General features: G+C 38.2%; 1 long non-coding RNA gene across 1 annotated transcript in view; it reads right to left on the reverse strand.

Moving 5' to 3' along the window:
• Positions 1-694: 694 nt before the first annotated feature.
• LOC150081173 (uncharacterized) overlaps positions 695-19314 on the reverse strand; it is a 160751-nt gene continuing 142131 nt past the window's right edge. Inside the window, exons 2-3 of the long non-coding RNA XR_016547385.1 lie at positions 18792-18861; positions 695-800 (exon numbers count right to left, since the gene is read on the reverse strand). This is a non-coding gene — a long non-coding RNA (uncharacterized LOC150081173). The remainder of the gene's footprint in view (positions 801-18791; positions 18862-19314) is intronic.

Below are 19314 nucleotides of genomic sequence, written 5' to 3' on the forward strand. Positions count from 1 at the left end.
ATATACGCATATATACAAAAAAGTTTAAAACTTAATGTGGCAGATTGTGAATTTGATTGTCAAAAACCTCAACAACCACTTCTCCACATTCTTAGCTCTTCTCATATCCACCATTCTCCCTCAGTTCATCTAATATAGTTTGTTCTTAATTTCCCGCTGGACCTTTTCTTCTCTACTACATCTTTCAAGAAATCTTGACGTCTTATCTTTTCCATTGGCCGCAACTTTTGCGGCCAATGGAAAAGATACCATACCAACATCTTTTGCCAACACGTGATACAACAAAATCCAGTGTTTTGTATTTTTATTTATCATTATACTATAACAAAAGGGTGTAAGGAAATTATATTCCTTATTTCTTTATCTATTCTGTTATATTCTACTCCTTGCCTCTATATTAGAAGAGGCAAGGAGCAAGAGAGGCAAGTCCTAGAGAGAGGTTTCAAAGTTTTCAGTTTGTTAAATTGGCATAAATGTTCTAATTGGATATTCTTTCCTTGATCCATGAGTGCTGGTTGGTCAAAATGAAAAGTCGTCTTGGTGATTTAAAATGAATTTTATTACAAAAATCCTAAATTGCTTTAAGCGATTAATATCGTTTATTAAAAATAATAATAAATAATAATTAGAACTTTTACAGGTCTATGCTTTTGCCAATATCTCTTACCACATAATACTACAACAAAATCCAATTCTCTGTATTACACTATTATGCTTTATTATTACACTACAATAAATGGGTGTATGGAAATTCTATTTCTTGCTCCTTGCTCCTCTTCTAGGATATTCTTTCCTTGATCCTAGAAAGAACAAGGAACATACTTTAACATACTTAATTTTTTTTGTCTAAACTATATTAAAGCCATTGCAATAATAATATGCATATGTTTTTTTTTTTTATGCTTTCGTTAAGCGAGAGTGTTAATTCTTTCGAATTTACGGCAATTAAGGTAAGAAACGTTAGTAAAACGAGCAAACCGATTTAGTTCTAAATCGGTTTGCTTGTTTTCTTGAAAAAAAAAAAAAAAACAAGAAACAAACGTAAAACCTCCCTTCAGGCCGATTAATTCGGTCACTGTGTGAAAAAAAAAAAAAAAAAAAAAAAAAAAACAGCTATTCTCGAAGTGACAGTTGTTAAGATCCTTCCGTATCAGGGAAAAAGCCTGTCGAAGTCGGGGGGAGGGATAATGTTTATGTACTTTTACAAATAGCCAAATTAGTCAGTCGTTTATCGGAGAGGACTCCGATAATGCTGTGCATCTCTAAAAGCCAGGGCAATTCTTAAGAACAGGCATATGAGGCGCTAGCCACTGGCCTCACCATAGAGGGGATCTTGCATGGACTCTGTAATCTCAAATTTTTAAAGCCATTTCTTTCTGTTAGCGCCCTAGGGCCCACTTGTACCTACCATGTAAACAGAAACAGGTGAAATTTACTGGAAGTGTGGATGACTCATTTTTGCGAAAGAACAGATTGGTTTCCAAGATAAAGGAAAACCACTCTTCAAATTCTCTAATAGGGTGTAACAGTAGAACACAGGGTGACCACGGCTTATTATTCGCGTCGGGAATATGCCTTAATCTTTTCCGGCTATGTATACAAGAAAGCAATTGACCAGCGCGACTTCTCGGTACAGTATGTGAGAGAGGAGGTTGTATATGTGTTACGAACACCACTAAATTGTGAAATGCCCCTTTAATTCTTAATTCGTGTATTCTATAGCAGCAACTCTGTTGCCCGAAGGCCAGAGGTCCGAACAATGCGTACAATGTTTCTCGAAATTTGTTTATATGGAAATTTTATTTGTTCTACGGAAACTATTTTAATTGGACCACCCATAGATTTCAGAATCAATATAATCTGAGATTAGCAGTTAAATGCAGGGAAAATCTGGAGCATCTAAACGAAAGAGGCAACGAGAAAAAGAAGATCAAATTCGAAAACAAAACAGATCGGTAAAAATAATTGTTTTTCAATTTTTTTTTTTTTTTCTACTATTAGTTCACACTCTCCCTATATATATTTATATATCTTGTTCAAATTTTCAATCGTTAATAAAATACTTTTTATTCATCCACTCAAGTTCAAATAAATTTTTTTAAACTTGTAGTGGATGGCACTTGATGTTAATACAGTTTTTTCAAATATTAATTCATTATTTAAATTTAATTAATTAATTTTAGTTTTATATGGGAGAAAAAAAATTTCTCTTATATAAGATATTCAGCAGGATATAAATTTAGGAATAAATACCGTCAGTGGCGAAGCGTGTACATCGCTGGAAAAAAAATTTCTTTTTCAGATTCTTTTTTCATTCTGGGTTCTAGTCTGAGTCAAGGAGGGAACAAAATGGAAAATGAAACATGTGAATAAAAATAATAGTCCAACACCATATATAGAAAGGAAAATGGAAAATTGCAAGGAAATTCACTTTCTATTTTGCCACTTAATATTGTGATTCTGTCATATGTATATACATATTTATATTAATTGTAATTATTTAATAAAAAGTAACTAAAATAAAATTTTTCTTTGTTGACCTAAGTAGGAATTGACTTTAATTTTTTTTTTTTACTTGTTTTCTGATTATATTTATATCTGATTTATATAATATTGGTGTACACACACCATAGACAACTCTTAAATAAAAAAAAAAAAAAACTAGGTTAGTAGTGTGAAGGGCATAATTTTATCTGTATCTCATATTCTGCTCCTCCTTCACAGCGAGTTGCCATGCCTCTACCATGCACTACTTCGAATAAGTAACGCTTCACTAAAAGAGAAAACTATTGTTACTTATTCCCAGTGGGCACCACCACCCAGACGGCACCGTTTCAAGACTTGTTTGTGTGGGATAACAACTCTAATATCCACTTGTCCCTATTAGACTTAAAAAAGCAAAAAGTAGAGGGAAAGTTAGGGAAAGTAGGAATGGAAGAAGAAAAGAAACGGTAAAGAACAGTAACTCTTTCAACTCACAATAACTCAAATTCCTTGAATCGTCAACGCTACCCCAGTAGAGAAGACTGTTGTTACCTATTCTCAGTAACTCCGTGAATACCAGGCTCCCCCTGGTGACCGTTTCAATGCCTTTCATCGGTAGGTGGGTAGGCACCCAGGTATTGCAGACATGACAATCCAGTTGCGAAAATAACACCACAATATGAGAAATGCCAGAAGGTGTACGTGATAATATATAAGTAAAATTAAATGCAACAAGGAATCATATCTTTAAGAGTATATAGATTATAATGTATTGCAGACACATTATAATCTATATAATGTGTCTGCAATACCAGGGTAAAACCTGCAATACCTGCCTACCCATCGATGAAAGGCCCACAAGTCTTAAAACGGTGCCGTCTGGGTGGTGGTGCCCAATGAGAATATGTAACAATAGTATTCTCTTTTAGTGAAGCGTTACTTATGCGAGGTAGTGCAATACATGGCAACTCGCTGTGAAGGAGGAGCACAATATGAGATACAGATAAAATGATGATACAGATATTTATTTTATATTTTTTTTATGAAAACCTCAAACACGAGAGGTATTAGAATGTATAGTACTTAGTATCGTGCTCGGGATGGAGGTTGAGAAGACGAAAGAAGATATTTGTTGATATTAGACTTGAATATCTGTAGACTGTAATTTTCAGGAAATACGTATGACGAAAGGTTGTTCCAGAAAACGGAAGCTGAATGAATAAACGAGGAAGATGAAAAGTTGGTTCTGTGAGTTTGAAGTTGGACAGTAAATGGATGTTGGCTGCGCGAGTTTGGACTGTTTTGAAAGAGACAGCGGGAATTATAGAAGCCAATTCAGAAGAACAGTGCCCATGGAAGTATCTGTAGAAAAGGTATGCAGTAGAAACAGTATGTCTATGGGACGGCGAGTGGAGAGACTGTTAGAGAGGAGTCGTTAATTAACCTAACTGCCCTCTTCTGAATGGAATCTAGAAGCCTGATAGAGGTTTTGGGGGCATTGCCCCAGATGTGGGAACAATATTCCATGGCAGGGCGGATTTGCGATTTGTACAGAGTGAACAGCTGTTTGGAAAAAGAGTAATGCCGTGAGCGAAAGAGAAAACCAAGTTTTTTAGATGCAGAGGAAGCAATATTTGTAATGTGCTTGTGCCAAGAGAGATTGGAAGTCAGGGAAATACTGTATATCAAAAGAAATATATCATCTTGCCTAGAAATCGCAGTGTCACCAAAAAGGAGCAGAAGAATCCTTTTTGCGAGACATAAGACAAGACTGAGTTTTAGAAGGATTGAAATCAACTAAGTTGTCTTTGCACCACTGGAGCAAATTACCTGGAGATCGGCATTTAAGGAATTGGTAGCGGATATTCGAGAAGTTGAAGCTGATTCAGCAGGGCAAGGTTTCTCAAAATGGAAAGTGGAATGCATCGGCAAAACTATGGATAGGATTTCCAGTCAATGGAAGAAGGTCATTAATATACAAGAGGAAAAGAACTGAACTTTGGGAGACACCAGGATTAGTGGAGAAGTTAGAAGCCAGACATCCATCTATCATCACCTTCAATGGGCGATCAGAGAGAGAATTACAAAAAACGGTTGGCAAACCATAAGATGGAAGCTTGTTTAGCAGACCTTTATGCCAAACACAATCGAAAGCCTCTGAGTTGTCAAGAGCAACTGCTTGTGTTTCACCGAACTTTTCCATTGAATTTGTCCATAAATGAGTAACATAAGCTAGAATATCACCAGTGGATCGACACTGACGGAATCCATACTGGCGATCGTTGACCATACGGAAGGTTTCTAGGTATTTTAAGAATTGATGGTTAATTGATTTCTCCATTACATTAGAAAGTGCAGAAATAATTGCAATGGGACGATAATTGGATGGGAGGGATTTGTCACCCTTTTTAGGCACATTGGTGGATATGAGCAAATTTCTAATCAGAAGGAAAAACACCTTTGGAATAAGAAAGTGAAAAAAGCGGCAAAGAACAGGAGTAAGTTCAGCAGCACAGGTTTTGAGAACAAGAGAAGAAATACCATCAGGACCTTGAGCTTTGCATCACGATTCGTAAAAATCCTTCTGACAGCCTTTTGACGGAAGACCACAGGAGGCATTGAATGGAGCGTGTTGGGAATGGTGGGATGTGTTTTACCAAGATCATTAATACATGAGTTGGAATTAAAATGGGATGCTAGCAGAACTAACTGGTTTTGTTAGAGGTGGGAGCAGAGATGGGCAAAAGTTGCGGCCAATAGTTTTGGCAAGAGACCAGAATGCTCGGCTTTCTGGTCAATTAGGGTAAGAAGCAAGTTTTTACCCTTAGCTTGTTCAAAATTTAGTTTGGACTGATTAATAACTGCTTTACAATTGTTGAGAGCTTTGGTGTAGGCAGAAAATGAAATTGGAGAATTGGAACCAAGCCAATTACGATATGCAACGTTCTTCCCATGGATAATTTGTTGGCGAATTTTCCGTGAAAGACCTTGATGAGATAGCAGACCCAAAATAACGTGTGCCATTTTTATTTCTACAATTTTCGTTATCAAGTGACGTTTATAAAGCGTTTTAAGCGCAATTTGTCTTTGTGTATTTAAGATTTCGATATAAGCTTAAAGCAAATGACAACGCAGGAATTCCCACACTTGTGTTTGGAATAAAAAATAATTGCGCTAATACTGCATAAAATAATGAAATAAAATAATACATGTTCGTTATATTCATCTGAAAAGACAAAAAATCTGATATTTCGACTAAAACGGAATTTCTTGAACTGTATTTTTTTTTTTTTTTTAATTAAGAGAATACTATTAAAAAAGAAGCATAACAGCGTTTTGTTTGCAAATTATTTTTGGCAAAAATATAGTATTCAGGAGTCTTGTGTACTCGGCCAACCCAAAGGAGTAAGATACATACATACACACCATTTAAGAGCACGCTCTCTCTCTCTCTCTCTCTCTCTCTCTCTCTCTCTCTCTCATGTCTCGTCAGAAACAATAAATGGTCAATAGAATCGAATCAAAGGCGATTCCCATAATACGTAAAAACAGCAATGAAGTGTAACTATGCCTTCCAAGTACCTCACTATTTTGCGGCAATTGGCAGTATTTGGCTTGGAAATAGGGCTTGTAAAATGCCGACACCATTGCAACCGGGTACTTGGTGACAAGTACCATAAGTGGAGATTGTGTTTAGTCGGATTCTGAATGCGCTTTCATCTAGGGAGAGTGTAATGTGGAAATAACTGATGTTCGTGATTTTTTTTTTTTTTTTTTTTTGTGAAAGAAGCATTCACAAAGCTGTCCTTCAGAGGGAGATTTTTTTGGCTGCAGGTACACGTAAACTTTATACGTTCATATCGAAATTTGTCCAGCTTTTGTGCATTCTTAGAAGGTTAGAATTCATAAAAAATAATATCTTACTAATGTTTTATCATAATATAATAGGTTTTTTTGATTAGTTAGCACATTTATTGGAAAACCAAGGTTTAGAGAAAGGACGAGATTTTAGTGGAGTGTGGAATAAAGGATTCCATTCCTACAAGAATAATTTCACTGGCACCATCTGAGCAAACATTGAGATCAGAAGTTTTGAAACAATTATCCGACCAAGGAAAAGAAGAAAAGAAATCTCGCGGGTCATCCCATTTTGCATTCTTGTAAGGCCAAACAACAAGTGGTTGGGAATAGTCATGAGATAAAGGCTCCATTGGAACAATCACCGATTTGTGTTCTGAGGCCTAAAGGATCACTCACTTCAACCGTCTACTTAGAAGGGTTGTTTGTGAGAAAAAGATAAAGCATGTTGGGTGTATATTTAGGATTGTCCGGTAGGTAAATGAACAATCTGTACAAGGTGATTAGTAATTGCAAAAGCCTCCACGACCAGCTGGGTCGGTGTGACTAGAAAACGGAAGCCAGATGGAGTTGTAAACATTAAAATCACCAAGGAAAATTACGTCACTGTTAGGAAAGTTGGACTGAAGAAAGTCAAGTTGCAAAGAGAGGAAGTCGAAGAGCTCCAAGTGATTAGTGGAGTTGGGAGAACAGTAGAGACAACAGATGAATTTGACACAATGAGGTAGAGATATTTTAAGCCAGAGGAGATCAAAAAGAGGAGATTCCAAATTACCAAGTCTCTGACAGGGAATATCGGAACGGACATGTGCACAAGTACCACCTTTGAGGCGAAAGGAATCAATCAGCGAACGATTTGGGCAACTGAGATTAGCAGTAGTTGAATCAACCGATAACTGAGATTCTGTCAGAAAAAGTACATTTGGTTTGGCAGACTGCAAGTGGAAATGGACATCGTTGAGATTAGAATTGAGACCACGTATATTTGTGAAATGAATTAGGAAGTGCTTGGGAGGTTTAGATCTTTTCGCAGATAAGCTTACTCTATTAGTTTGACAATTCATATTGTATTCAATAGTAAGAAAAACTAGGGGGGGGGGACATGTTGTATGAAGTAATTAAATTTTTGGATATGGCGTTCACATGGTAAGAATATACCCAGAACCTTGACATAACGTGGCCTCGACAATGCCCCCCGCGGACTCCCTCCAGTCACTATCTGGCAGAGTAGAGATAGCAAGATTATACACTAGCTGATCCGGAAGCCTCCTAAAGTGTTACCAATAGGTTCGGTCTTGGGTTTTAGAACTGTACCCTCGAAATGTAAGGAAGATTGAAACTCGCCATGACGGTCATCATAACCTCGAAAATCATCAGTCATACTGCATGATGGAAGAGGTGGGGCAGAGTTGACCAGAACTTAGCTCTGGAGACTAGACATGGGTTCCACCACTTCAAGCCTCCAATAAGTAAAGTGGTGGTATTTCACCGGTTGATGAGAGTAATCTACCACCTAGTATTGCCTGATAACACAGAGGGGCGGCATTCCTCCATGTGGTGTGAGCGCCACACCTCGAACCCTGCTTACATTGGTTAACACCTGGGTGGTAACCCACAGGAGTTGTCTATGGTGTGTCTACACCAATATTATATAGATTATTGTACTTTGAAAGATATGATACCTTGTTGCATTTAATTTTACTTAAATTATATCTGATTTACATCTGATTATATTTATAGGACCAGGGTATGTCTGCCAGGGGTAAAAGTTGATGACGTTGTACAGCAGATATCTTTTAAGGGCACAAAATGTGATAACGTTGACACTAATAACATTAATTGTACGAGATATGCGGATTTACTTAGAAAGTGCAGGTCAATGCTGAAAAAGTCTGGAGTTAGTGTAAAATTTGAATGTCTGCAATCCTGCCCAGCCATGATAGGAGGAAATAATATGATGAGAGCCTTGTCAATCAATTCGGCTCTGGAGAGATTGTGCAAGGCTCATGGGGTAGAATTTTTTTCAGCATGATCTGTGCTTGTTAATAGGAGAGACTGCTTATACACTTAGATAGAAGGGCTGCAAGAATATCTGCTGATGCTATCGAGGTAATGTTAAGTGTCGGAAAACTGCTAGCTTGGGGGGATTCACAGACTAACACAGATTAACAGTAGCGACAGGCAGAGATGGAAATGATTCTTGCACTGCTTCTATTGGAATGAGCAGCAGCCCGGAAAGTCAGTTGCTGGGGATTCCAGGAACTGCTGGTGGTCATGAAACAAGTAAATACATGGGTTGTGTTAGAGTAACTGAACGAGTAGGTACATGTATACTTGCATATACACCAATTTTGAAATACATGAGTAATTATGATTTTATAATTGAATATTTAAAATTTTGGTATCTTAGGTTGACATCTAGAATATAGTTAAAAGGCATCAAAATTAAATGCAGTTTTTGATCCGAGTGGTGGTGCACTACAGTTGCACAAGGCGATAGTAGTTGACAATCTGTACGCTTTTTCGTTACAGAGCTTTTCCGGTTCAATTCTTAGTTGATTTCAACTAAGAATTGATGTTTTCTGGAAAAAAGCCACTTAGGCCCAGGTTTTATAAGTTACTTTGAAGAGGATGTCTTGTTTCAGCATTCTTGGTGACTTCTCAACGAAAGTGAAACCTTTCTAATCTTCCTGTTCGCAGTTGGGCTGACGTGAAAATGTTTTTTGTGTTAACTGCCTGTTTCCAGGGTGGAATACTGAAATTGGAAAGTAGGATGGCTCTAGAGATAGTAAATGGGTGATTCCAGATCCTGTTCAGCCATCTCAAGAGCCAGTATTCAATATTAAGGAAAGCTTTCAGGTTGCTCGGTGGGGCAGAGGACCAAATCTGTGAAGCATACAGTGGAATGGGATATATATAAATTTCAATATATATACTTTTTAAAAAGATCTGGGTTTCTAATGCCAATTAACTCCTGTTTGGCGCTGCATATGTTTTTGCTTTGATGTAATCAAAGTTGTCGGAGAATGTTAGTTCCTCATCTCATTTTAGGCCAAGATCTACGTGCGATTTAGCCTTTAGAACTTCGCATCCGCTTACCAGCAGAGATATATTGTTCCTTCTCTTTTTTTTTTTTTTTTTTTTTATTTTTGTAATTGTCATCTGGGCAGATTTGCTTGGGTTTAAACGTAGTCCAATACAGCCGAGGTAATGCTCCAGTTCTTTTATTGTGTTATTGGCTTGTTGATTTGTTTGCTTAACTTGTTGTAGATCTTTAGATTTGACGAAGAATTTCGGGTCATCAGCACACGTAATAAAGTTGTATTTTTGGGATGCAAAAAATTTTTTCCAGAGCTGCAGAAATAAAAATGAGGAGAGAACGCCTCCCTGATGCTCCTTGCGAAATGGTGTAATGGGCAATAAAATCATCATTGCAGATTACGAGCCCTTTCTCCTTCAGAACGTTACATAAAATCTTCAGGAGATTGCCTTGTATTTTGAAGTAGAAAGATAAAATTTGTTCCAGGGCCGTTATCGAGATATTGTCAAAAGCTGCGGATATGTCTATGAAGATAATATCGAGCTGTTCCTTATTGTTGAGAGCTTTCTGCATCCGAAAAAGGGTCACAAGGAGATTTGTGACAGTTGATCTTCCAGATAAGACGTGCAGAGACGATGCCCGAAGCAGTGTTAGGAGAGGGCTGAGAGAAGAGTCTTCTCAAAAATTTTCAAGATGGTGCAACTTATGGCTTTGGGTCTATAGTCTTTAGCGTTTCTTGGTTTCTTTATTTTGGGAATGGGCCTGACTATGTAGCTATTCCATATACAGGGGAGAGTACCTTTTTGAATGATTTCATTGAGGTGTGATGCAACACCTGAATAATGTAAGGGCTGCTGATTTTTGCCATGAAAAGAGGAAAGTTATCAGGACAAAGAGGAAGTTCATTTATGGCTTCATTAGGTTTTGTTTGTTGTTGTTGTTATTATTTGTTTTTTTTAGGAGCATTAGCAATTAAGGCCATATTTCTCCGGGGATATGTTGTGGTCATTCCCTGACGTTTCAGCATCCTCCGTATTTGGTGGTCACGGGCCCCAGTCTAATCAAGAAGCGTGTTGTACACACTGCTGCTCCTGCCCAACTGGCGACGGAGGCGCCCATGAGCCTCCGTAGCCAGTTGGAGGCGCCCATGAGGTTTTCTTTGATAATTGTGATGCTTGTTAGAGGTGTCTTTCTGAGTATGTTTGAGATCTCCTTTTACTGCGATTCGGTGAAGCAGGTATGTTATTCTCTTCCTGTTTTATTTTCGTCGGTTGCTAATTGGTTGGGCGCAGGAGGTTGTCCTACCTAGAAACCTTCCGTCTGATCAACGATTGCCAGCATGGATTCCGTCAGTGTCGATCCACTGGTGAAATGCTGGCTTTTGTTACCCATTTATGGACTAATTCAATGGAAAGGTTCGGTTAAACACAAGTAGTTGCTTTTGACATCTCAAAGCCTTTCGATCGTGTTTGGCATAAAGGTCTTCTAAACAAGCTTCCATCTTATGGTTTGCCAACTGTTTTTTGTAATTGGTTATCCAGTTTCCTCTCTGATCGCTCACTGAGGGTGATGGTAGATGGCTCCCTGTCTTCTAACTCCTCCACTAATGCCGGTGTCCCCCAAGGTTCAGTTCTTTCCCCCACTCTTTCCCTCTTGCATATTAATGACCTTCTTCCATTGACTGGAGATCCTATCCATAGTTTTGCTGATGATAGCACATTGCATTCCACTTTCCATGGCGCCTCCGTAGCCAGGAGCAGCAGTTCGTAACACACGCTTCTTGGTTAGACTGGGATTCGAGCCCGTGACCGCCAAATACGGAGGATGCGGAAAGGTAAGGGAATGACCACCGCATATCCCCGGAGAATTATGGCCTTAATTGCTAATGCTCCTAAAAAAAAATAAATAACCACTTTCCATTTTGAGAAACCTTGCCCTGCTCAATCAGCTTCAACTTCTCGAAAATCTGCTATCAATTCTTTAAATGCCGATCTCTAGGTAATTCTCCAGTGGGGCAAAGACAACTTAGTTGATTTCAACCCTTATAAAACTCAGTCTTATCTTATATCTTTGCATAAAGGATTCTTCTGCTCCTATGCTTATCTTTAGTGACACTCCTATTTCTAAGCAAAATGATACTCTCTTTTTGGGATTACCCTGATTCTAATCTCTCTCGGCACAAGCATATTACGAATATTGCTTCCTCTGCATCTAAAAAAAAAAACTTGGTTTTCTCTTTCGCTCTCGGCATTACTTTTCTTCCAAACAGCTGGTCACTCTGTATAAATCGCAAATCCGCCCTGCCATGGAATACTGTTCCCACATCTGGGGTGGTGCCCCCAAAACCTCGCTTAGGCTTCTTGATTCCATTCAGAAGAGGGCAGTTCGGTTAATTAATGATTCATCTTTAACAAAGTCTCTCCACTCGCTGTCTCGTAGACGTACTGTTTCTGCTACATGCCTCTTCTACAGATATTTCCATGGGCACTGTTCTTCTGAATTGGCTTCTATAATTCCCGCTCTCTCTTTTAAAACAGTCCGAACACGTGCAGCCACCAGCCAACATCCATTTGCTGTACTCACAGAACCAACTTTTCATCTTCCTCGTTTATTCATTGAACTGCCGTTTTCTGAAACAACCTTCCTTCATACGTATTTCCTGAAAATTACAATCTACAGAAGTTCAAGTCCAATGTCAACAAATATCTTCTTTCGTCTTCTCAACCTCCAACCCAAGCACGATACTAAGTACTATAGTAGAACCTATAGTATTTATATAACCTATTTTATGTAAACCACAAACACGAGAGGTATTAGAACATACATCTCGTGTTTGTGGTTTCCAATAAAAAAAAAAAAAAAGTCTTCTTGGATCATTCGGTAATGACCTCGGCAATCATGAGACCTTTTTTCTGTTATCACCAACGATCCTTTTTCCCTGTTTGAGCTTTGATAATACAGCTTGTGTTTTCAGCTTTATGAAATGAGCACTCTGTTTTTTGCACAGAATGTAGTCATTAGGATGTCCTGTCTGCTACCTCTTGTAAGTTCTTTGCTTTTTACGGAAGACATATTTTATCTGTGGATTAAACCAGTTTTTGGATTTCCTGGTAATCCTTACGACCCTTGATGCTCCTCCAAAGGCAATTTTTGTGAGCTTTAGTAGTAGCAGTAGCTGGAGAGCTTCCTCTGACGGCTTCGTGTTTAGTTCTTGCCATTTGTATTCCAGAAGTTCTTTGAGGATGATGTTTTGTCAGATATACTTTAAAGAAAAGGTCGTTCTGTGCATGCCATTAAAATTTCCGCCGTCCCTCAGATTGGTTCCAGCAACATTGAAGCTGTGGGACTGTGGTCGGACTTAAAGCGAAACAAGTTGTCTGCTAATCTAATGTTAATCTAATTGTAATAGACAACATCTAACCATTGATTCCCTCTAGTAACTGGAGTAATGAACTCTTTGAATGGCATACCGTTAACCTCAATCCAGCTATAGATACGATCCTGTTATCGTCTCTTAACAGGATAGTATCTATAGCTGGATTGAGGTTAACGGTACGCCATTCAAAGAGTTCATTTCTTGAATCCCTGATGTGCTCAGGAGGCAGGTATATAAGACAGATTTGTAATTTTATTTTCCCATTGAAAAAAAACATGTAGCACAGGTGGCTTCAAAATTATCTGATTGGGAGAGGTGTTCTTTTGTAGACTGATATTAATCTTTATACAGGTCCAAATATGTTACCAAAATGTAAATAACATGGTTCCTCCACCCCGTTTTTCAGTTCTTCCAGTGACAACAGATTTGTATCCAAGCGGATTAGATGAGAATATTTAGTTGTCTGTTATTGCGTAACCACGTTTTAACAAGACAAATATAGTCAAAGTCAACCATCATCATGTGGTTTGTAGCACGGGAAGCTTGTTGGAAATGCTTCGAACGTTCTGGGAAAAAAAAAAAAAAAACACTACACGCTGCCAATCCCCTCTCTCAGAGAAGGGTGAGGATTTGGTTGCTACTGTGATGTTTCATAAGGGCTATTTGATCTTGATTTTATCATCCATCTATTCCTGTATGGTTTGACCAGCGACCCTGCCCGCCAGTCTTGAAAATTCAGTAGCAACGAGGTGTTATCACGTGTCCTATTGGGCACGTGACAACAAATGAGGCGTAAGCAGGATGCCTCGTTTTTAATTGTTTAACTTTTACTGTTAATCTAAACTCAGTTTTCCACATGTCTTTGATGTTACTGGGCTGCGTTGCAGGGTCTAATCTGGAGATAAAGATCTTCTCTTGTGTAGGAACGGCTGTAATATTATATTTGGCCAGCCTTGCCAGGACTCTTGAGATTAGAAAAGCAAGGTGCTGTACACTGCCAGACTTTATTAACAGTAGTGTGGGTCCCATTCGAGGTGTTGCCACTTGTTTATGGCAAAGGCGAATGCGAAATACTATTGGAACTGGGGTCCTGTAGTCTGTAGGATACTTCTGCTGGCTTGTTTTTCTCTCTTAAGTTTTCGCTAATGATTTTGTCAGCAGTGATTGAAATAAAAGTAGGTTGATGGGGATATGAGAGGGACGGAGCCTCAAAGGAAGCAGAGCTCTGATAATTGTCCGCTCCATCTTCCATCTCCAAGGCACTTGGGAAACCGCTGGACTGATAACTGGCTTTGTTAGGAGTTATGTCACGATGCAGAGAGCAACCAACTGCTTTGCTTATATTCACACCTGGTTGATCACAGGATGACTGAGGGGAAGAAGGGGGCCTGCAGCCCTTATTCTTCATGCGGGCGTGATTTTCCAGGCTATCCATCTTCTCCACCAGTCGCTTTACACTGTGTAGGATTTTGAGATTTTGCTCTTTAAGCAGGTTGTTTTCTTCTTTAGAGAAGGACGAATATGAGTTAATAGATGGGAAGTAGTTGGTCAGAGAAGTTTCAGAGATCTCAGCACTAAACTGCTGTAAGATAGATTCCATGGACTCGCTGAGCATCTTTGTAAGCCTATTTTTAGCAACTGTAAGTAGACGTGATGTTTCAGCTTGCTGCCTTGTGGGAGACGTCAGTATTCCATGCCCGCAATTTTCTGGGCAAGCATCACAACCAAGAATGTCTTGAATTGAGTCTTCGAGTACGAGGGAGTTGTTTTGGTCCGCAACCTTGCGGAAGGAGAGGGGAGTTCCCGTTACTTCAGACAAAATTTGCTCTTTAGTTTGAATGTCTTTAACCGCGTTTATCAGAACTGTTAATTCTTTCGAGCTGTCTTGTTGTTTTGCACACGAAAGGCAAATAAAATTTTGTTTCTTTGCTTTGCTAAGCTTTTTAATATTCAAGGATGTGCAGCAGCCTCCAAAAAACTGGTCAATATCTAATCACAAATAATACATTTAATTGTAAGAATCTCGGTTTTTACACATGCGCTACATATTTTTTCAATATGCGCGCTGCCAGCTTCAGCCATTGTCACTATGAGGGAGAAGGAAACACAATGCTCACCCTTGCAGTGAGCAATTTTGTTAGTTTTGTTGGAGGTGGGTTGTAAACAGCAACAGACGCCGATTATTGCTTTATTAACAGAAGCTGTTTTTGTTGCCCTGGGCTATCCTTAGCCTTGTACGGGAATTATCAGTGGTGGTTCAAGAGCTATAAGCAACGAGTCTAAGGCAGGCAATATGCGATAATAAAAATGTATAAAGGTGCCAGTAGCGTAGCTACCCTTTATCGGGCCCGGAGGCAAAGAACACGTTCGGGGCCCCTACTTAATTAATGAAAATTGCAAAAAGAGGAGACAGCCAAAGACGCCGAGCCCCTGAAGGGCCCGGAGGCAATTGCCTTGCCTGCCTACATGGTAGCTACGTCACTGAAAGGAGCTTTACCTGAAAGAGCAAAATGAAAACGGACATCACCATTGGAAAGGGCTCCCTTCTGGCAGTCTGAGAGTATAAAATGTTGTTGGGTTACTCATACTTAAACATAAAAACCAAAGGACTTAACACGAACAAATTCTTGCACCGTCACCGCACTTGACCGCTACAAGTCGGCAAAGACCTGCAACCTGTAGGTGTTATGGGTACAGAGCTTTTCCGGTTAAATTCTTAGTTGATTAAAGAGCTCTATCGTGTTTGCTGGAAAAAAGCGACAAAGGCTGTCCAGGTTTTTTACCTTGCTTTGGAGAGAAAGTCTTGTATTCCCGGGGGCTTCTGGATGAGAATGAAACAAGCCGTCAATGCTGGAAGCGTCTAATCTTCCTGTTAGCAGTCAAGGCTAATGTTTCTTGTGTTTATTGTCTGTTTCAACAGAGGTTGAAAAGCAGGATTGCTCTAGAGATAGTAAATAGGTTATTCGAGATCCTGTTCAACCATCTCAAGAACCAGTATCCAATGCTGAGAAAAGCTTTCAGATTGCTCAGAGGGGCGGAGGACCAAATCTGTGTAGCATATAGTGGGAAGGGAAGTATACTTTTTAACAAGGTCTGGGTTTCTAATGCCTTTTAACTCTTGTTTGGTAGCCCATAGGGCCGCATATGTTTTTGCTTTGATGTAATCAAAGTGCTCAGAGAACGTTAGTCCCTCATCTCATTTTAGGGAAATGTCAACGTGCGATTTAACCTTTTGTACTTCGCATCCGCTTACTACTATAGAGATATTGTTTCTTCTTTTTCATTGTAATTGTTATCTGGACAAATTTGCTTGGGTTTAAACGTAGTCGTATATAGTCTTGGTAAATCTCCAGTTCATTTATTATATTATTTATTTGTTTGCTTAACTTGTTGTTGATCTTTAGATCTTACGAAGAATTTAAGGTCATCAGAATTTCAGGTAATAAAATCGTTTTTATGGAATGCAAAAAAGGGTTCGAGAGCTGCAGCAAATAATACTGAGGAGAGAACCTCCTGCCTGAATTACTCCCTGAGAAATGGTGTAATGAGCGATAAACTCATCATGAGGTGTCTTTTCTTCAGAATGTCACAAAATATTCAGGGGACTGTCCTGTTTTTTGAAGTATTATGTAATGTAGTATTGTAGTTTCAATAGTAAAAATCTTTGCAAAATACCTATTAAACTCGACCACCATTTCGGTTGGATTTTGAGTAGAACTCCTTATCCCCGCCCTCGTCACCAGCAGTATTTATACTCAGCTTTTGTAAGTTACACTGTCACTGTTTTTAACTTTAAACCTCTCAGTGGTTCTAAAACTTCTGGTTTAAAAACCACTGAGAGGTTTTAAAGTTCTCAGTGTTTTTAAACGAGAGATCAAAAAGAAAAAATTACAGATTATGAAATCTGACAAAGAATGCTAAAGCAGTGAATATTATGGTTGTGAACATAATAAATAAATGCTGAAATCTAAAAATAAATAAATTATACCTTATGAATATTTTTCATAAATACTAGGGGACTTCACCCCTGCTCGCTTTACATAGAAAAGCGTGCCTACACCCGGGAACGCTTTTCTACGTAAAATGTAGAGTTATACAGAGTAAGTCAAATCTTTTCTACGTAAAAGACACATGTCGAAACGCACTGGTCAATATCTAATCAGGAAATTACCTATGTAATTATTTACCTGTGCATTTGTAGCGCGCGGCGTTCTCAAGGTCGAATAAATATCACGGTAACGGTGTACACCCTCCAACATGGCGGCAAGCGAAACAGTGATACAAGTTGTGACTCCCATATTTTGACAGACGAACAGAACAAAACAGTGATTGGCAGATGCCTCTACTTTCTCCACCCACTGTCCTCCTATTTCGATATGCCTTGTGTGTTTTCCCCAACATTTTCCGCTGTTTTTAAAATGGGAAAACGAGTTTTCCCATTTTAAAACAGTGAGATGGAGAGATAAACACCCTATCTAACTTAAGCCCCCCCCCCCCTCGACGACGCAAAACAATCAGAAAAAGGAGGTGACTTCACATGTCCATTATATAGCCTTCTTTCTCGCTTTCATCGAAGTATCTGCCGGTGTATACTATCCTAGACTTCATCCAATATCACTACGTAATTATTTCCTTGCGATTACATAGGTCACTTAGGAAAAGGCCCTTTGCTTCGGGTTCCATAATACATGAGAAATATTGTTGCATCCAAAAGGGCAGGACTAAAATATTTCACTAAAATATTAACTAAAAAATATACAAATATTTAAAATATTTACAAAATACTAAAGTGCAGTATTCACAAATATACAACATTCATTAATATACAATAAACGTTACAATGGAACATCAAATGTTAGACAGTGAATCACGTGCACGAGGTTGGTGAAATTTATGAGTGCAGTTGTCAATAATTAATTGCATTTGTAGTGACGTAATTGTCTCGCCCTCCTCTGGCATTGGCTCGAATAAATATCACTAGGAGGAAAACTTTTTTTAATGTAAAGATAGATATTTTAATCGATGAACACTTTAAAATGCAATTTCTCTCGGAATTCCCTGAGATTTTTTTTTTATGGGCGCTGGTGAATATTGATGGGAATGAGATGAAACGCGGTGGACGGAGAGATAGACCCTTTAATAACGTTCAAAAAGACCGCCAGTGCAGTGTTGCGGTACTGACACCTCACATCAGATTCCAGTTTCAAAACGGCGGCTACCCTGCAAGTGTGGTCCAAAACAGGTGTTTGTGAAGTTGTTCGCTTTTTGCTATATATTCTCTGAGATTCTCGAACATACTGAAATTTATTGCAATCCCTGAATCATATTTTCTATTTGAATTCTGTATTTTTGTGAAAAATCATAATTGTTTCACCATTTTTAGCACAAATTATGAATCTGGTTAATCTAGTATTAATTATTATAATAATTTAATAATAAAGTATAAAAATTATAATATAACATAATGTATGAATTTCCATTAAGGGAATTATTTTTTCCATCCTAAGGGAAATTCGTATTTCCGCCTAAGTACAAACTCGTTCTTTTTCAATTAGAGTGCAATTTGAACAGACCCTTCCGTTTGTTTGATTTTAAAACTTCACACCATTACGCAAATTTTAACAGAGATTTTAATACACGTTTTTAATAATCGAATACAGAGTTTTTAATACGTTTTTAATAATTGATTGAGGTTGCGACTTACTTACGGTTAGATGTGTATTTATGAAGTGCATTTGTTATATTCCAGTACGAAGTATAAAAACTTTAATTTCAGTTGCATAGTCCTGAAATGTAAAGTGTAACATCAGCAAAAAAGTAAAAGAACAGAAACTAAACATTTGATATAATAACAATATAGTTTTATCTGATTCTGTTATGTTTTACTAACAATATATGAATATGTAGATCCAATTTAACTGTACTGAAATTAAAATGGACCATCGTGAGAAGACCAGTGATACAATAAAACTTTTCAAATCAAACATATTATTATCTTTAGCAAAAATTGTACTCTTACGAAAGTATACTTACAAACGGATCGGTGAAATATAATGATTGATGAAAACCTAAGTGGGATTGCTCTGTATAAGTGCTCGTTTTTCTGTAAATAGAAATAAAGCAGAAACAAGCGTAATTTAAAACACCGAAGGAAACAAAAAAAAATTACATGTCAAATAGTTTTAAATGCTAATTACGTGGTATTTTTATATATGAATATGCAAATAATTCTATTTACTTGAATTTACGCGAGGTTTCCGAAAAGTAAGGTAACACAATTTTTTTCTTAATAATGGTGAAAGGGAATGAGATGAAACGCGGTGGACGGAGAGATAGACCCTTTAATAACGTTCAAAAAGACCGCCAGTGCAGTGTTGTCTACGGACGCCCCACAGCAGATTCCAATTGCAAAATGGCGGCTACCGTACAAGTGTGGTCCAAAACAGGTGTTTGTGAAATTTTTCGCATTTTGCTAGCAAAAATTCACGGTTGCTGAGTATGACGAAAAGGTTATGACAAAGAAGCAGGTTGTTTTGGTGCAATGAATTTAAAGCGG

The sequence above is a fragment of the Mastigoproctus giganteus genome, chromosome 9 (genome assembly GCF_048544385.1).
Source record: "Mastigoproctus giganteus isolate SK-2022 chromosome 9, ASM4854438v1, whole genome shotgun sequence".
In the NCBI taxonomy this organism is placed as follows: Eukaryota; Metazoa; Arthropoda; class Arachnida; order Uropygi; family Thelyphonidae; genus Mastigoproctus; species Mastigoproctus giganteus.